The 14,735-nt window shown below is 43.1% G+C and overlaps 1 long non-coding RNA gene across 1 annotated transcript in view; it reads right to left on the bottom strand.

Moving 5' to 3' along the window:
• LOC310710565 overlaps nt 1-5,724 on the bottom strand; it is an 8,568-nt gene extending 2,844 nt beyond the window's left edge. The window contains exons 1-2 of the long non-coding RNA XR_014528128.1: nt 5,558-5,724; nt 3,589-3,761 (exon numbers count right to left, since the gene is read on the bottom strand). This is a non-coding gene — a long non-coding RNA (uncharacterized lncRNA). The remainder of the gene's footprint in view (nt 1-3,588; nt 3,762-5,557) is intronic.
• Nucleotides 5,725-14,735: the final 9,011 nt, after the last annotated feature.

The raw sequence follows: 14,735 nt of genomic DNA, 5'->3' as shown, positions 1-14,735 counted from the left end.
GGTCTGTATTTTTCTGTCAGTTGGCAAAGGCTGCACTCAGCAAGAAGAAGCTAAAGACCTGCACTGAGAGACGTGAGGGTGACAGCTAACCTGACAGGTCAGAAGATGACTGCAGAATTAGCCTTACTTTAATTCTCACTAAAATTCACAGCTTCTGACGAGGAAATGGGAAAAAGAAATTTCCTTACACATTTTCTTTTCATTTCGTGTGCAGATTATACATATTCTGCTTCCATTAACAAGATGGAGATTGTGCTTTATGCAGCTCTATATTTAAGGGCAAAAGACCAAGAAGATGACAAGAATGACCCCTCTCTTGTCTTATGATCACTGCCAGTTTGACATGACACTAATTAGACTCCCTTAATCTAAACCCAGTTAGTTCTGCATGCTTGCAGCAAAACCACTGCAAAACCCGAACATAAATTGCCTTGGGCCTTTGTCTTCACACACATGCACTTACACACACACACACACACACACACACACACAACTTACCTTATCATTCATAATCCAATCACAATATTCCTAATGTACAAGCGTTCAAAGAATTGCAATTCTCTTATTCCTAAAATCTCAATTGCCTCTGATTGTATAATAAAAGAAAGAATAGGCACTTGCATGTGTGTGTTTGGTCTAAATTGTCTCCCCAATCCATTGTTTTTGAAAATGCTGTGGATGAATTGAATATCTTGTGGGTGAACATATGTAGCATTTTCATGCAATGTCACTGTGCCAATTGATTAGATATTGTGTTTATGCAATGAACACAAAACCTGTTTTAAATGACCAGTCATTAAAAATAATTGCTATAGGCCAATGTTAATGTAGAATGATCTGCACTGCCATAGCGTGAGACTATCATGAGCAAAGAAAACACAAGAATATTCAATATTGAAACAGAGGGGCCATGATCCAACATAGAGCAGTCATGTTTGTCCATTGATGTAAATAAGCTGAAGCATCCCCAACTCGTGGCTTGTTGTTAAGCAAGAAAAAGGATCACTGGACGTTGAGGGGAGACCTGGTGATAGCACACGCCTGCAGTCTTTGCGATCTGATTTATTGTTTTTAATTTTAGAAGTTCATTGGTCATTCACACAGATTTCTGAGCCACAGTTTTATTTTATCACCCCAGGGAAACTGTTTTGGGATCGTAATGCAGTCTGAAGCTGCTGTTGCTGCATATGCTGAAGTCATCCCAAAATAGCTATTTGTACCCGAGTGCAAATGCAGTTTTTAGTAATGCAATCAAGTGTTAAGGAAAAGTGTGATTTACCAGTTCAGACTGACCTCAGCCCAGAAATGAGCAGTCCAGCAGACCAAGTTGCTATGGTCTCATGCTCACTTTCTAGAGCATGAATGGGAAAGCTGTGCACTCCGTCAGACCCAACTAGCATGGACACTGGTCAGGGAGGATGAGAGTTGTAATCCAATAACATTTAGAGGGCCATAGGTTTTGTCTCCCTGCTCTAAGGGGTCTCCTACATTGCTTTGTCTGACTGCTAGGTGCAGCTTTTAAAATAAATAGATAAAATCAATTACCGTATTTTTTGCACCATAACACTCACTTTTTTCTTCCTAAAAAGTAAGGGGAAATGTCTGTGTGTGTTATGGAGGGAATGCCTACGGGTGGCATGCCTACGGATTTTCCGCCTCTAAAAACTATGTGCGTGTTATGGTCGGGTGCGTGTTATAGAGCGAAAAATACGGTAACAGTTTTGCAAAACTTTGGATTCCCACTCCCACTGCTTTCCATGATTATGGGAAAGGCTTGGATTGACTTATGAGGATGGTCCTGTAGAAGCAATGGTGCTTGCTGGATTGTCCTTTGTAGCTGCTCATTGCTGTGGCATACAAAGCTGCACGCATAACTCAGACCCATTGCTCACTGCTGCAAAGAACAGGGTGATCAAACCATCCCAAAGCCATCAAGAGGAAAGCCTGGGTTGTACTAATCCTGCACGCTATATTTACTATGTGCCGCTATTAACACATTTAGAAAGAGACTTTAATAGCTGCAGTCAGTCATCTGCCCTCGTTTTTTCCCTAAGTCTTCTTTAATATCAGTTCACTTTCGTTGGCTAGGGACCGGGTGGTAATATGGTTAGGAAACAAACAAATAAATAAATAGGAAGAACTTTCTGACAGTGAGAGCTGTTCGACCAGGGAATGGACTCCCTTGGGAAGTTGTGAACCGGAGGTTTTTAAGCAGTGTTTGGATGGTTACCTGTGATGGATGTTTTAGTTGAGACCCCTGCATTGCAGAAGGTTGGACCAGATCATCCTTGAGGGTCTACAGTTTTGTGATTCTATGTCTTTGGATAAAGGGGGGGGGGGAGAGTCAGAAATATTAGTCAATGACTTCAGCCTAGGGATGGGTGAGCAGAAGACCATTCATGTAGTCCAACATTCAAAGAAAGAAACCTCTCAAGGATGGATTCCAAGATTTAACAGAATGCTCAAAGGAGCCTAATTTTTCTGGAAGTTGTTGGACTACAACCCATCGTCCTTGACCATTGGCCATACAACATGAGGAGGCACCACATCTTAAATTTTTCAAGTTAATACTTAATCCTTTCCGAGTTTTGATGCTGCTAATCAGGTAAGAGGAAACATTTATGGGGGGGGGAATGTTTTTGCTTATTATGTTTTTCATTGCCCTTTTCTGATGTAAACTGACCTCAACACTGGCCAACACAACATGAGCGCAGTAGTGGTTTGGCATCATGACTTTGTTGTGATGCATTGCTACAAGTCTAGGGATACATACACAAAAATAAGTGTACTAGTTACCATGCTCCCATCTCTGCTATATATTTAAAGCAGTATTGTGCCACTTTAAACAGTCATGACTTTCCCTCAAAGAATCCTGGGGATTGTAGTTTGTTAAGAGACTGCTAAAGGTAAAAGGTAAAGGTCCAGTCATGACCGACTTTGGGGTTGCGGCGCTCATCTCGCTTTACTGGCCGAGGGAGCCGGCGTACAGCTTCCGGGTTATGTGGCCAGCATGGCTAAGCTGTTTCTGGCGAACCAGAGCAGTGCACGGAAACGCCGTTTACCTTCCCGCCAGAGTGGTACCTATTTATCTACTTGCACTTCGTGCTTTCGAACTGCTAGGTTGGCAGGAGCAGGGACCGAGCAACAGGAGCTCACCCCATTGCAGGATTCGAACCGCTGACCTTCTGATCGACAAGTCCTAGGCTCTGTGGTTTAACCCACAGCGCCACCTGGAGACCCCTATTTACCTCACAGAGCTACAGATCTTGAAAGTGCCTTCACTTTTGTGCCTTCACAAAAGTCAATCCCTTTTCCCAGGAAACTCTGAGAGCTGTAGCTCTGTGTGGGACAGGGGTCTCCTAACAACTCCCAGCGCCCTTAACAAATCGTTCCCAGGATTTGGTGGGAGGGAGCCATGATTGTTGAAAGTGACATGATGCTGCTTTAAATGCACAGTGCAGATAGGGCCTCAATTGTAACCCTCCTTTGTTCTCTGTTTACTTCTCTTACCACACTGGCTAATCTTGGAGTCTTAAGTTTCAGCAGCGTCCTGAGGGATACCAAAATTCAGCACTCTCTGCCTCTCACCTTCCATTCTCTATCACAGCTGTGCTGCCCCTTGTGGCGTCTCTGAGGCTCTGCACCTGGTACGACTGAACAGGTCGTGTGACCCTAAAACGTCCTCTGCTCACCGTCACTTCCCAAACCCATGAGTGGAAAATGTCTGGACAGTATCTGTTGGGCTCTGTCTTTTTTAAATACTGGGGAGGAAAATTAAGAAATCATAAGAATGTAGAACAGATGAAAAAGAATAGACATCAGCTGCCACAGGCATATATTTTAAATAAATGTTTGAATTAAAACTGTACAAATGGAGAACAAAGAGACAAAATGCATTTTGCAAACTAAACAGGCTCTGTATAAATTGAGACAAACCAAACCATGCTTCGGAAGTTATTGAAGAGTCCTAAATTCTTCATTACGCCACTGACTGTTAGCTTGTAGAATTCTAGAAATGCACCCTGCAGTTTGCACTAATTGGTGGGAAAAGGAGGTTCTGTGTCAAAGGCAACTAATTGTTTGATGGGAATAGCAAGCTTTCACATTCATATATACCACACCACTATATCACATCATTTTTTTTGCATTCAGGGATTTATAAGGAGGTGTTATATTGTGCCACAGTTAATTGTAATGAGTTTATGGGCTCTGGTGCCCATATACATCTTGTTTACACATGGGCAAGGTGATGTTACCAGTGAAAGGGCCTCTAAATGAGACTGTTGGGCATTTAACTAAAGACTTGCATTCTGCATAAGCAGCATACATAAAAGTGTATATTATGCAGATTTTTGAAACCTGTGTCTTCAGGAAGACACTGTTTTGACCATAATGCATTCTGTCATGTGAGATAAAATGCAGGGAGCATTTACATTTCTCCCACTCAGTAAGCTTCTACCACACGGCTTGCATTTTTCTCACATCAATAGACATCTTTTTAAACATTATATTTGTGTCTGTCTCTCTTGATGGCAAATAAAATTCAATAAATAAAATTCCTTATGATAAATAATGCTAGATTTACAAAGTGGCTTTGATAAAGTGTGCTTGGTTTCAGGAGCGATTTGTTAAAAACAAATAAATTTAACAAGACATGCACACAAGCTCAAAATGTATTAATAGGTTGTAGATGATGCACAATAACATAATGACCCAAAAGACCATTTGCACAGTTGTTCACTCTGCTTAACTTACTGCCAAATCAGACAATTATTCAACAGAACCTGGGCCTGTTAGCTATGCAGAGCAGATCTTCGTCTGGCTGCTGGGTTATCAAACCAGTAGCTTTTGTGGATCTTCAATACGACAATGGGGCACGCTAGCATCAAAAACATCAAATATAATGTGGCATGCAGAACAGACATTACAGGACATTAAACATTGGTACCGATTATAAACCGCACTGTGTACTGTGGTAAAAATGCAGAGTAATTCACAAGTGGTCCCAATCCTTCTACCTTTTAGAAAACAAAAAACAAAAGAAATAATTTCTGGCATCATGTAAATGCACATAGTTTTATTTGATATTCTCATGTTATATGCAACATACTGCACATATATATTAAGCACTTGGGGCCAGTTCACACTGTCAAACTGAAAAGGCTAATAGTTATTAAGTCAAAATTAGGAAGCCATACTAAAAATCTAATAGATGAAATCACCTAAAGATTGAGGATTAATTTGCCAACTCTTTCCTTAAAATCCAATACAGCTTTTTGCCTTCTTTGTGCCAAGTCCTGCTTAGACTAGCCTGATTATTTTACTAGACTTTTAATAGAATCTTTTTCCTATTAACAGACTTCTATTATCTTAGTGGGTTATATTAATGGACTGTGGGTTGGTTGGTTTTTTAAAAGACATCTACTGAATGTACCAGTAGAGGGACTGGTCTCTCTTCCTCTTACCTATCAACTGTGTTTTCCTGGTGGCCATGGAGAAAAGGACTTGCCTTCCTCTATGGCAAGCATGAAAGTCAAGTGATATGTCCCTCCCTTACCATCTTCCTCGCTCACCTTGTTGGGATTCCATGCCCTTGCCTGGTGACCAGGTGAGTAGTTAAATACAAGGCAAGTGTTCATTAACCCTCGATCTCCAGATGCTGGTGGACTACAATTTCTACCATCTTCAGCCAGCTCAGCCAAGGGACATGGATGATGGGAGCTATAGACCTATATCAGGGATCCAAAGGAAACAAAATTTGGGAATAACTTGTTCCAAATAAGAAAGTGTCAGATTTGAGTTTCTACTGAAATGAGGCTGCATTTTAATGTTGTATTTTAATCCTGTTTTGAAGTTGTATTTTAATCAATTGTTTTTATACCTGGTGTTAGCCGCCCTGAGCCCAGCCTTGGCTGGGAAGGGAAGGGGCCTAAATAAAATTTATCATCATCATCATCAAAGCACAAGTACTTGGGTGAAGGTTGGTGTGGGGACTGTAATTCAGTCCATTTCCACTATAAACAAAAACAAATGCAAATGCTAGGTTCAAATTCCCTTTGGTTTAAGAATGAGCAATGTCTTCTGCTCATTCCCTCATGCTCCAAAACCAAGGGAACAGGAAGTTGTGTTTCCAGCCTCAACTTGTGCCCCACAAGAGAGCAAAGACTGGCCAGGAACCTGAGGCCCTTGGGACCATCTCAGGCCACAGCCTCACAGCCTTGCTCCACACTCTCCTGAAGTGCTTTTGCCTGGATGCAATGTGTTATTTATGGAATGGTGACCATGCCTCCTGCTTACCTGGGCAGAGGAAAGAGAGGTAATGATGAATGTGTGATCTCAATAGGCAGGGATTTCCAAAGTGTAGGCACTGCCTCACTAAACGAGTTCTTAGAAATGCAGAATGGGCATTATGTGGTACCTGTAGCACATCGTGGGCACACATGGAGTCAAGCAATCTCATAGGTAAACTGGTCCCAAGTTGTTAAGGGCTTTGTATGCTAATAGTAACACCTTAATGTCGCTAACAAAATGGGTACAATTAGCACTGTCCCGATTAGTTAAGGCATGCCCAAGCATTCGGGTGAAATTTTTGCATAGCCTTTTAGAGTAACCAAAGACCGAGAGTTGTTTATAAGCTTCTCCTTTCAAATTGGGGGAGGAAACGTCCTCCAAATGGTTAAGGTTTTTAAAGGCCACCCAAAAAGAAGAAAGTTGGTACACTCGTGGCACACTTGCACTAATTACTAAAGAAGAAGTCAGACTATTTCTGCACCAGTCACCACCTGATATTTGCCTCATAAGGCAGGCCTGCATTCCAACACAGAACATCACAAAACCCATATGTGATGGAATGTTGGTCTCTGTGAGTGTTGTTGGATTTGAGGGAGAGAGACTTCTAGCTGCAGCATGGAAGTCATAGCTGGGCTTTCAAACTCTTGCTTTGCGGATGAACCAATGCCCTCCTTGCCAACATAAGCATTGAAAGATGGATTACTGAAAGCTGGGGCTCAGGATCAGGCCAGGGCATAAATGATTTAAATTGATACTTACACTTAAATAAAAGCAGTTCAAAATATAATTACTTTTTGAAATCTACAAAAATTTCTACAGGTATCCAAACTTGCTAGAAAACCAGCAGCTTCTTTGTCATGTAATCTATTTAAAACTCTCTACCCAACCTGGTGGATTCCAGATGTTTTGCAGTACAACAGAGCCAGGCTGGCTGGTGCTGATGCAAGCTGTGGTCTAAAACATCTGGAGGGCACCAGGTTGGGGAAGATTGGTTTAGAAGATTTGTTAATACTACTTAAAGTGCTCTGCCTCCCACCCTTCTGCTGACATCTTTGCAAAAACAGTGTACTACTTGCTGTTGCCATATAAATGGTTAAAACATTGAAATGCATTGAAGAACTTATATGCTAACACATCAGCCCAGTTATAATTTGGAGACAATGAATAATATATTTCAGACAAAGTGAAGGCAGCTATAGAATTAAACTAAAATAGAAAAATTACGCCCACAAGGCATTTAAATTTAGGAGCTGAATAAGTTATTCACACATTAAAAGGTTCATATATTTCAAAGAAAGCATTAAAAAGTTTCTTTCTAAGGAAAAGAAAACTGAGAAACTAACAAAAACTAGGATAATTCTAAACAAGGCCAAAGCTTGGATGGAAACTTAACTAACAGAGCAAACTTATGTGTGCTTCCTTAGAAACAAGTATTCAGTGAAAGTTACTCCCAGGTAAGCATTCATAAAGTCTGATAAAAACTGCAATCATATATCCCTTTATTCACTTGATGAAATGCTTTTTAATTGTTGTGACTGCAAGACCAGCTGTTTTGTACCTGTAAGTGCAGCAGTTCTTTCACGTGAACTCCTTACTATCAATAAAGCTGTGCTGTGAAATATTTGCTGCCATTGGTGGGAACATCCACTTGATGAGTCGTTCTTCCTCTGATATACTTTGTGCCCAACAAAATCTGCTCTGGAGGACTGGAGCACCATGAGATTCTCTGCTGAATCTCAGTTCTGTCTGTGAACAGAAGGAGCCCTTCCATTTGTAGAAGCCTAGTCAGGATCAAAAGCAATGTGACGCAACCAGCTATCCTTTTGTTTAGTATCTTCTGCACCTTCCTTTGCTTCATAATGTAAATGTTTTATGTGGCAACAATAGCATAGGGGGGAAACACATTTGGGCCCCTGTGGAGGCTCACACCTGAGCCAGAGGCCTACTCTCAATAGGATATCCTACTTTAGAAGACCATCCTCAGGTAGAAGGATTGCCTAGTCCAAGGGTGGATCTAAACCTGGGGGCGGGGGGGGGGGGAGAATGACGCTATAAATAAGCCAGAAACTAAATCATTATAACAAAAGAAAAAAAACCCTATGGAAAATTGCATAGAATTTTGTTTTGCTCTCTAGCGCCATCTGGTGTTGCATGCTTATAACACATTCAAAACACCGTTTTTTGACTAACGTACCTGAGTCCAAGGGACGCGGGTGGCGCTGTGGGTAAAACCTCAGCGCCTAGGACTTGCTGATCGCATGGTCGGCAGTTCGAATCCCCGCGGCGGGGTGCGCTCCCGTCGTTCGGTCCCAGCGCCTGCCAGCCTAGCAGTTCAAAAGCACCCCCGGGTGCAAGTAGATAAATAGGGACCGCTTACCAGCGGGAAGGTAAATGGTGTTCCGTGTGCTGCGCTGGCTCACCAGATGCAGCTTGTCACGCTGGCCACGTGACCCGGAAGTGTCTGCGGACAGCGCTGGCTCCCGGCCTATAGAGTGAGATGAGCGCACAACCCTAGAGTCTGGCAAGGCTGGCCCGTACGGGCAGGGGTACCTTTACCTTTACCTGAGTCCAAAGTCTAGTCTAAAACAAAGGACCATATCAAGAGAGAGCAGCTGGGGCTTTGGAGTCGCCCATCAACAGTCAGCAGAGACTTCCCTCCCATGAGGCATGTTGAGGCAGCCCCCTTGGGTGCTGCCACACAACCCAAATAAGGGAGGCTGCAGCGGCAGGGCAGGGCACCTTCCCCTTTCTCCTCAGGTGGCAAAATGGGCTAGGCTGTCCCTGACAGCATCTGGAGCAGACTGAGCAGACACACAGGAGTTGTATTGTATTCTATTTGCATCTGTACCTAAACAATAGCATGTGCATATTTTATGCAAATCTCTGACTTCATTTGTCCTCTTTTTTGATGATGCATTTCCACTCTTTAAGTGCCATGTAAGTGGTCACCCTTAAAAGCAGGGGCTGTTGGCCTTTTTCTGCCCAGCAGCTGCATCAACAGTTGACGCTGCCCGTTCCCCTGGAAATCATGCAAAATTGGCAGTGGCCAAATTACACTTGTGCACACACATGCCGCCACCGTGCATATAGGACATACACGTGCACTCAGCAAGAGGGACATGCAGGCATGCATGCATTCATAGGTATATGCAGGCAGCTGTACACACACATTCAAGGAACTTGCATGAGGGCAGGAACAATAAATGCTGCTAAAACAACAGCCAAAGTACCAAGAATCGGAGCCCTTTTCACATTCTCCTAAAGCCTTACCTTCGAAGGGGCAGAGAGGGAGAGAGAGAGTAATCTCTGTGTACATAAACAGACAGAGACGTGTCAGGCGACCAGTGTAGATACCTAAACTTTAATGTTGCCCCCTTCCTCTGCTCATCAGATCAGCCTGATGTACGGCTGGAGAAGCAGATCAGATCTCTATCATCATGCTGGGGCTTAGCATTGTGAGGATGGGGCTATACCTGGATATTTTATTTTATTTTTTAAAAGGAAGATGGCACAGAGGCCCAATTGTTGGGGAGCAGGTCTTGAAAGACCTACATTGGCTCCCAGTACGTTTCTGAACACAATTGGTGTTGACCTTTAAAGCCTTAAACAGCCTCAGTCCAGTATACCTGAAGGAGCATCTCCACCCCCATCATTCTGCCCGGACACTGAGGTCCAGTGCCGAGGGCCTTCTGGCGGTTCCCTCGCTGAGAGAAGCCAAGTTACAGGGAACCAGGCAGAGGGCCTTCTCGGTAGTGGCACCCGCCCTGTGGAACGCCCTCCCACCAGATATCAAAGAGAAAAACAGCTACCAGACTTTTAGAAGACATCTGAAGGCAGCCCTCTTTAGGGAAGCTTTTAATGTTTAATAGATTATTGTATTTTAATATTCTGTTGGAAGCTGCCCAGAGTGGCTGGGGAAACCCAGCCAGATGGGCAGGGTATAAATAATAAATTATTATTATATTATTATAAAGAGTTTGACAGATTGGATAAGGCCCATTGGTCATGGGTTTACCACCCCTTTACTAAATCCTCTTACCCCACTGCTTCTTTTCATCACTGCCACTTCCTGTTCAATTGTCCCTTCTAGGCAACTAAGGGGGAAAGAAAAAGAGCCAACAGCCTCTGGGAAGGTGACGCCCAATGGAAAGGGGAAAGCAAATGGAGTAGCAAAAAGGAAGTCAGCCTAGGAAGGGTATTTTGTTCAGGACCTCCCAAACCATCTAGATTTTGTTAGCCACATTGGGAATGTGGCTTTTTCATTCTATTTTTTAATCTATTTCTTCTGTCTATTTCTTCCAAGGAGCTCAAGGGGTGTACACATATTTATCCCCCTCATTTTATCCTCACAACAACCCTGTAAGGTAGGTTAGGCTGACAGGAAGGGACTGGCCCAAGAAGAAGAAGAAGAAGAGTTTGGATTTGATATCCCGCCTTTCACTCCCCTTCAGGAGTCTCAAAGCGGCTAACATTCTCCTTTCCCTTCCTCCCCCACAACAAACACTCTGTGAGGTGAGTGGGGCTGAGAGACTTCAAAGAAGTGTGACTGGCCCAAGGTCACCCAGCAGCTGCATGTGGAGGAGCGGAGACGCGAACCCGGTTCCCCAGATTACAAGACTACCGCTCTTAACCACTACACCACACTGGCACACAGGTCACCCTGTGAGCTTCATGGCTGACTGTGCATTTGAACCCTGGTCTCCCAGGTTGTAGCCCAGCACTCTAACTACTATGCCACACTGACTCTCTAGATCTGATAATCTCACTTCTTCCCAGATGCCTTTGCTGAAATGTGCTCACACAGAAATCGGCGGGGCTTTAACAGCATAATCTAGTTCATGACGAATCAGAAGTAATTTTGAATTCAATGGTTTTTACTTGCAGTGCAGGATTGTGGCATAAACTGGCTACTTGGGCTGGATAATGTCTCTTCTTTTCCTTTACATGCCCATAGCTTATTATATTTTGCTAGCTGTTTGCTTCCCCCGCCCCCCAATAAGCATATCCCCATTATTTATTTCATTCCTGGATTTAATATTTCCCCGGTTTCCTTCTGTGGAAATTCCTCCCCACTCGGAGGATGACAATGAAGATTAAACTCTCAGCGTGGGTCTCCTTCAAAAGCCCTGCCGAGCATAAGGATGCCATTGTTTTTCCACAGCAGCCGTTTGTTATAATTCTCGCCTTCCAAAATCTGCACCACTGTAATTTGGTACTGCCTTATAATTAAATCCGTGATTTCACATTAACTGAAATCAGCCATTTGGAGAAAATATGCAAGACTCATTCACTGGCCTTTCTGAATCTCTTTTTCACAATTGCAAACTCCTGGTCAAACAAATTAAATTACCGCAGCAATATGTAACTCATTTTATGCAAATTAAGGTATTAATGTTCTGAATCATATCCATGAGAATCATCTGTGGGTATTTATTTTTTTTACCCTTGTAGCTTTCTGCCTTCAGTGCTTCTACGAAACAGCAAAACTGATGCTTAATTTCTGAAAAACTAATTTGACTAGTGTTAACTTGTGGTGTATAAAAGAATAGCTATGTAAATATTTTTTGACATTCTATACTTTTCAGAAGCTTCTGTCTGCATACCATAATAGACAACATCAGTTGCTTGTATTCTGCAGCACACTTTTCATCTTTTCTCATCAGTGATGGGTGCATGATTATAAATAATTAATTTGATTGTTTGTTTATTTTCAAGTATTTTTATCTTGCATAGATATAGATATAGATATGAATGATACTATGATAACCAATACTGCTAGCAAAATCAAAACCAATCAAAATCACAATTTGTCCTAGAATTACACTAATACGTTTAAAATAATTAAAAGCACTATGGTGGGTACATAATAATTTTAAACAACAATTAAGCAGCAGCAATGAAATAAATATAAATAAGAATGACAGACCATTAGGGGAGCAATCCTACAGCCAGGGTTTGGATGGCTGAAGGGCATCTGGAAGCTGGCAGGGAGGGAGGCCCCTGGTTGGGGGGCACTCCATGTACACCTGCAGAAAGGACATGGGCATACTGCCACCAGTGTCCTGCCACCAGGAGAAACTGGGCACTCTGGTGGGGGTGGGGGTGGGACGCTTCATTGCCCCAACATGCCCCAAAACAGGCCCTGGAGCTTGCATTAATTTCTTCTCAGGGGCCACATACATGGAGAAAGGGGACAAAAACAGAGAGAAGCTTTGGCAGAGTTTAGCAAGCTGGCAGAGTTCAGGAAGTAGTGTAGACCCACTATGGAGTCCCACCCACCATTGCTACCATAGGATGGATGTATACATTTTCATAACATCCCAAAGTCCTCTTAAATAAAGGGTCTTTGTCTTTCTTCAGAAGGCCAAAAGCATGGAAAAGGAGGACAGATGGACCTTCCAGAGAAGAGAGTTTAGGAGCCTGTGGGCAACCACTGAAAATACCCTTTCTTGTCTAACCATCTGCCCCAAATCAGATACAGAAGAAACTCTGATTTCTAAGTCCTCAGGCATGTGCCTATTGGAACAGGCAGGCCTTCAAGTATCCCAGGCTATTTACGGTTCTAAAGGTTGATAGCAGCATTATGAATTATGCCTGGAAAAAACTGAAGATAGTACCACTACTGGTCACAGTAGATAATATTGGGCTATATGGACCAGTATAAGGCAGTTACAGGTGGACTAGATGAGAGATGGGTAACCTGTGGTCCTCCAGGTGTTGTTGGATTCCAGCTCCCATCCTCCTTGACCACTGACCATGCTGACTATAGAATTTAAAAAAATGAAAATAAGAAAACCAACCCAAACAGCAGTAGATGCTGGCAGAGATTCCTCACCTTTTGCTATGGACCTGTAGGCAGATTGTACTTATTGCTACAGTTATTTTTTTAAGTTTATGATTGCTTAAGCTATTTTGTTGGTGATTTTAGCAGCCTTTAATTGGTTTGATGGTATGCTTTATTGTTTTATAACTAGTGATTTCAAGGCTGTTTATTTAATATATGGAACCCCACCCTGTATTTTACCTGGTTTTTAATACAATACTAGTTGCTTCATAGATCCAGGTGTGATCTGGTGGGGGAGCTCTGTGTATACTAGTGGATTTCCCTCTTGCCTTAAACTACATGAACAGAGGTGGGAAAATCACTACCCAATTTCTCAGTACCAATAAACTGATTCATATTCTCTGTATGAATAGGGTAATGAGCTGCAAAATCCCCATTTTCTGTGGCATCACATATCCACCTTGGTCTTATGAATCTCCACCAAAAGAGCAGGCAGCTGTGGATGAAAGAAAGAAATGGTAAAATGGCACTTTTAAGCAATCAAAATGATCTTCAAAAGAGGACTACAAAATAGTCTGTGGAAGTCGCACTCTTGCTAAGAGATGTGAACCACATCATTTGTGTGAAAGCGGTGTCAAATTAGGGGATTCCCAAAGTATTTCTCCAGCCATGATAAATATCCCATCACAGGAGGAAGGCCCAAAGATAGTTCTGTGGTTATTGTTCCCCTTTGTCCTGTCCAAGCCAAGACATTTGGCCTCTTCAGGCAAAACAGAAAATGGCGTGCGTCCCCCATCACCATCTCCTGCACCACCACCTGAGGCAACAGGAGGTGACCCAGAGAAGTCCCAGCATGCTGAAGACTGCAGAGGATAAAGAAAGTAGGCTGGAGAGCAGTAGGCAGCGACAGCCCTGCTCTTCCCAAGCATCAGCCGTGGGTGATAAGTGCTGGAGGCGGTGAGCAGTGTGCTCCTTTGGGGGCCTGGATCTGCTACCCCTCCCACCTGCCCCCAGCCTGCTGCCAGAGGTGACTGCCTCCCTGAGGCCAAGCGGTCCAGGCCCTACTCCAGGCTGACCAACCATTTTCAGCCTGAGGGTCATCTTCCAATCTAGGCGACTTTCTGGGAGCCACAGAAACGTGTTGGTGGTGGCCAGAGGCAAAAGTGGGTGGAGGAACCAATGCAAATATTTCCTTTGCACCACAGGCTGGTTTCTACACATATCCATGCACCCTTCTCTATCCTCCATGCAAGTAAGAGGCAGAGTTTAAGGATACATTCTAGCCAGACAAAAACCCTGGAAAAGGGTGGGATGCAAGGTTAGAGAGGGTTGACCTGGAGAGGGTTGTGGCTGGGGAAGGTCTGTGGTGTGGGCAGACGCATGGAGAGCGCTTTTGGCCCCTGGACCTGAGGTTTCCTCTGTGATATTTGATAACACGAAGCTAACTTTTTCAGCACCAGGCACAACAATATGCTAGTCAAACAGCCCAAAGATTGATATGTTTATCCCTTGGAATGGTGGAATTTGCAAACATAAAGAATTTGAAACAAATTATTAGAATGTGATCCTGCCCCCCTCCGGGCGCCTTGAAATCAACAATTCATTCGTAACCTTCACTGTTCATGGCAGTAATCATGCATTCCTAGTATTATTATATTTT

The sequence above is a fragment of the Podarcis liolepis genome, assembly GCF_965112155.1.
Source record: "Podarcis liolepis genome assembly, chromosome: 1".
In the NCBI taxonomy this organism is placed as follows: Eukaryota; Metazoa; Chordata; class Lepidosauria; order Squamata; family Lacertidae; genus Podarcis; species Podarcis liolepis.
The sequence above is the reverse complement of the archived record's forward strand: the minus strand, read 5'-3'. Positions and strand labels throughout refer to the sequence as shown.